Genomic DNA, 5,329 nt, shown 5'->3' with positions numbered 1-5,329 from the left:
AGCATTCATTTAAAACTAATTGTGGTCAAGAATTACTTTCTTTTTTTCAATATAGATGTTTATTTGTACTGCCTCTCTGCTGTTCTGTACTCACTCTTCTAAATATCAAAAGGTTGCGAGGTTCTAAAATTATAAAATATTATAGCCATGACTATTGATTACAGAAGGTTCATACCCCTAATAAAAATGTGAAAATATGCACATTTTGATTTCATCTGACATCGTTAGAAAAATGTGAGGCTTTTCCATTTTTGATTACCGTGATGACATTAAATATGATTTTGTTTTATTATACTGAACACATTCGTGTCCACAACCACAATTTTGTATTATTCTATCATGCAATTATGGTTGATTTATTCTTCTTTGGAAACTGATAACTTTATTCAGTTATTCAAGATCTAATTGAAATACTTTCTGCTGCCATCCATCTAGCAGAAAAGTTCCCAAGCAGTTCTGTGGTGGTTTCTGAGAGATGCATATGGCACCTCTTGAAAATTAGGATTATGAAATAATCTAGTTTTGGATGAAAAGTAAAAAAGGTGGCGGATGGTTGGTCTTTAGGGGAGAAAACCTACTTAGTGCTTTTTTTACAGTTTACATTTGATAATGACAATAGCACAGCATCAGCAATATTAGTTCTCATCCTTGAAGTGGTTTGGGGCTGTATTTACCCCAGGAAAAGCATGTTCTAAAACTTAATCCTCTCCTGTGGCTCCAGACCCATTGTGAGTAGGACTTTTTTAATGAAGTTCCTTCAGTTGGGGCGCGGCCCACCTCACACAGGATGGGGTTTACCCGTATTACCGGAGTTCTTCAGAAGCAGGATGAGATCCAGACAGAGAAACCATGGAGCAAGTAGCATCTGGAATTCACTGGGACGTGGCAGAGAACAGGGAGGCCAGGAGAGGCCACCGTGGATATTGCCATATGACAGGGGAGCCCAGGACCAAGGATCCAGTGGCAGCCCCCATATGCCAGCCAGTCTTTGGGGGAAAAAAAAACATCACTTTGATGATGCCTTGATGTGGGCTTTATTTAGCCTCAAAACCATGGGCGAATAAATTCCCATTGCTTAAACCGACACATCGCATTGCTTGAGTAGCCAAGGAAACCAAAACACTCCCTAAAGAATCCTAAATTCTTTACAGAGAACCATCAAACTTTCATTACCTTAACTTGACAGAGAATTAAAAAAAAATTATTTTTCTGAAATGGGACATGAAATAAATGTCCCAAGGTCATAGGAGGGAAAACAAATTTAATAGATTCTAGAACTCTGGGCACATATACTGTTTTCTTTTTTGACTTCTTCATAACCAACATTTGAAAATGTTTTTCAATCATTAGGGAAGGAGGCGGTTATCTTGTATTATTGCTAGACTATCATTTTAGCTCCTTCTGTTAAATATACACAGCACAGACCCTGAGACAGATTAGAACATGACGTCCATGAGCATTGTGTGGGTTGAATGCCTACTTTCTTGTATGCATTTAAGGCTATTTGTCTGGCTTGAACTCTACAGACTGTGTCATTCTTTGACAGAACTCTATGTTTTTGAATTCTCTCAAATTAACATGGGTTGTTTTGGATAGCTTCATCTCTATATTCTCCTTTCAATTTGTTCCTTTAGGGAATGGTTTGTGCTTTGCTAAGTTACTTTCAGATTCCCCTGGGGCTTGTTTGAAATCCTATTTAGCTTTATATTTAGATATTTTCAGTGAATACGATTATTCAATGCTGTGGCCTGCAGTGTCATATGTATGTGGACGATACGCAGATATTCTCTCCAGTCCCTGCAGACCTATGAAGCTGCTTGATGTTTTGCATAATGGTCCGTGTGATATTCAAGCATGGATGTCTTCAAAATTTGCCTAAATTTAGTACTGATAAAATTGGGTTGTTACTGATTGGTTCTCCGGTATAAATGTTTAAAATGTAATCCATGCTGGCAACCTTAAAATCACACTTTTGACCTTAGGATTTCTATACCGTTGTATGTGTGAGTGGCCTGCATATGTATTTCATTAACGACACAGTTTCCTTTCTGTACTCACCCTCTGGAAAACTTGTCACGTAATGATTTTTCCAATTCCAAAAGAGTTTCTGCCACAATTTATAAGCAGTGTCCGCCACTTGCCACTTCGCGGTCTGATTCTAAAAGATCACAAATCCGTCCTCGCCCTGCTCTTCGGCTTGGGTATATGTTCTTTTATGCATGAGGACTTTAAAATTACTCCTCATTTGTAGGGCTGTACTAAAGAAATTATTTGTTTGATTTAGCCTTTTGAATATTTATTGTATCTTCTTTTATATTAAGTCTATAGAAACAGGGGATGTACACGTAAAGGACTTCATAAATGTAAATTGGGTTGATTGATAGGCTGTGCAAAGTATTTGTAATGCTTTGCTGTGAGAAGGGATCTGAATGAAAGTGCGGTGTCTCTGAGTTGTGAATAACTTCATATGCAGCATAGTCCTCCCACAAGGCAGTCGAAGAATGTACAACATTTTGGATACTGCATTAAGTAAATGGGGTAGAATAAAATTCCTATGAAATGGTCTCAGTTCATTAGCCTAGTAAAGTTTAGGTATCACTTGAACTGCAAGTATATTCTGGTGATAACCGGTGCTTTCTTCCAGTCCTTTAAAGAAATGGAGCTTTACATTCCTGTTTGATAACCTAAGAAAGTTGAAGTTGAGTCTGCATTAAGAAGAGACCTGCATTTAATTGAAAGACCATAACATAGAAACATCTGTAAGTAACACATGCATAACCAAATACAGTTAGGTGATTTCCAAATCTAATCAAAAGCTCCTGTTAAGAGGTGAGAACATAAATACAGGTGTAGGTTAGAACTAGTTACCAAACTTGGAAAGAAGCAGTGTCACATTTGCAGAGCTCTTATAGATATAACCCTCCAACTTGACCTAGTGGAGTTAATGACTCACCAAAGAATGCCTCTGCATTTCTGCTATCCCCCAAGGAGAGCCTTTGATTCTGAAATTCTGCCACTTTAGCATTCCGCACAGGCTAAAAGACCTAGCCACAGAAGTGTATAAAACTTGATATCAATTAGGTGAGTTAAAATTATATTTTTCTATCAGTGATGCTACTCTGCTTCAGTGCAGTTATATCCTGGGTCATGTCTTTCATTTCCCTTCAGATAAACTAGAAAGGGTGAGCCTATTTTATTTCACTTTTTTTTTTTTGTACTATACCCAGCTGGGCATTCATGAGTATGTTAGGACAACCCATAAAGCCCAGGTGCCCAAAGAATGTCACTAGGCACAGCTCTGTTTATATTTTATTAAAATCCTATTCAAATTTCTCTAGCTGCATATTTCCCATTGTTCCATATACTACATGGCACTCCTTAGCATCCATATTGAAAGAAATTATAAATTTCTGGGTGCTTTACAATTTTATCCATTTCTGCCCTGTTCCTCTAATTTTCAATGTGTCATCCTTGGATCCCCCTCCAGAGACATCTGTGAATCATATAAAAATTCTTATTTACTTGTTATTTGGTATGGATATTGAATTAATTGGAACACTTGAAGAGTTTTTTGTTGGCTAAGTCCAGCAAGCATTCTTCATGCAAACTAAGTGATGTTTGCAATAGTTTGTGGCAGCCTTATCTGCAGAATTCCCTTAAGTGCTGGTTACCCAGCACTGCCATAACAAATTACTATCATTTGGTTAAAACAACAGAAATGTATTCTTTTACAGGTCTGGAGGCTAGATGTCCTTTTTAAAGATGTTGACAGAGCTGGCTTCTACTAGAGGCTCTGACAGAGTATAATCCATGCTTCTCTCCTAGCCTCTACTGGTTGCTGGCAATCCTTGGTTTCCCTTGGTTTGAACACTCCTGTCTGTTTCCACCTTCCCACAACATTCTCTCTTGCACATCTCTGTGTCCAGTTTTTCCTCTTCTTGGAAGGTCATCAGTCATTGGATAGGGTCCACCCTCACCCAGTAGAACCTCCTCTTAGCTTGATTATATCTGCAATGACCCTATTTCCATATGAGGTCACATTCACAGGTCCCAGGGGTTTGGACTTGAGCATATCTTTTTTTGGAGGACACAGTTCAACTCATACCACCTGGTACAACACAATAATAATAGTTCATGGACTTTACATCTTCAGATTATTTTTTATTCTGTAGAACTGTATATTGGGGTCAGTAAGTAATTACTGCCTTTTTTTTGTTTGTTTGTCTATTTAATGAAGCACTGTAAGAGGACATTTAACTCAATGTTAAATGAAACTTAATGTAAGAGGGAAGGATTTACCTTTCCAGACACATAGCTCTTAAAAAGTGGGAGCCAATTGTTTTTCATCCCCCCTCCCCCAATCTCCACAGAGCTAAGGGCTGAGCCTTTACGTGTAGGTTAGAATGAAGCAATACCTTAATAGAAGAATACTCCTGATTCATGCTCCATGCATGGGGTGAGAATGGGTTTGGGAAATGCACTATGGAGATTCAGGGCACTTGTTGAACTTTATAATGGTTTCTATCTTTGGTCAGTCTTTGGGAAGCAGAAAATACACATGTATTTAGGCATATAAATATGAGATTCTCTTCTTGAAACCGTTCAGTACTTAAAACTTCTGTATGATTCCATACTCCCCCCTTCCAATACCAATAGAAGAAATTGAAGACTTAGAAATATAGTCCATGGGTCTTTTATGTCTTTTACGAGCTGGTCCATATAGACTTTTATGTCTCAACAGCACCTGCCCACATACCACCTTCTCCAGTCTGACTGAATTACTTGCAGTTCCTATTATCTCTACTCTATTTTTCTTCTGACATTTAAAAACATATATATTTTTATTGAGAAATCTCTGCACACAAACAGTCCAACCATGTTATACAATCACTGGCTCACAATATCATCACATAGATGTGTATTCTTCACCATGATTATTTTTAGAGCATTTACATCACTACAGAAAAAGATATAAAAAGAAAAAGAAAAGAACTCATATATCCCATACCCCTTACCCCTTCTTCTCATTGACCAACAGTATTTCAGCCTACCTGGTTTTTGCCCTCCCCCTATTATTCATTTATTTATTTTTATTTTTTATATTTAAAATTTTTTATTTGAACATCTAAACCATAAATCCATCCAAAAAATAAATAAAAGTTTGTAAAATTTGGCCATTTTAATTTTTTTAAATAACATAATAGCTTTCTTGATGACTGTAGAGATGCAAGACTATTTGGTAGTATTCAGAAACATTACAGTAATGGTGGTTTTCCTGATGGGCATGTAGTCTTCATCAGTTAGTAGTTATTTGTATAAAAAACTGCTG

The sequence above is a fragment of the Tamandua tetradactyla genome, chromosome 4, assembly GCF_023851605.1.
Source record: "Tamandua tetradactyla isolate mTamTet1 chromosome 4, mTamTet1.pri, whole genome shotgun sequence".
Classification (NCBI taxonomy): domain Eukaryota; kingdom Metazoa; phylum Chordata; class Mammalia; order Pilosa; family Myrmecophagidae; genus Tamandua; species Tamandua tetradactyla.
The sequence above is the reverse complement of the archived record's forward strand: the minus strand, read 5'-3'. Positions refer to the sequence as shown.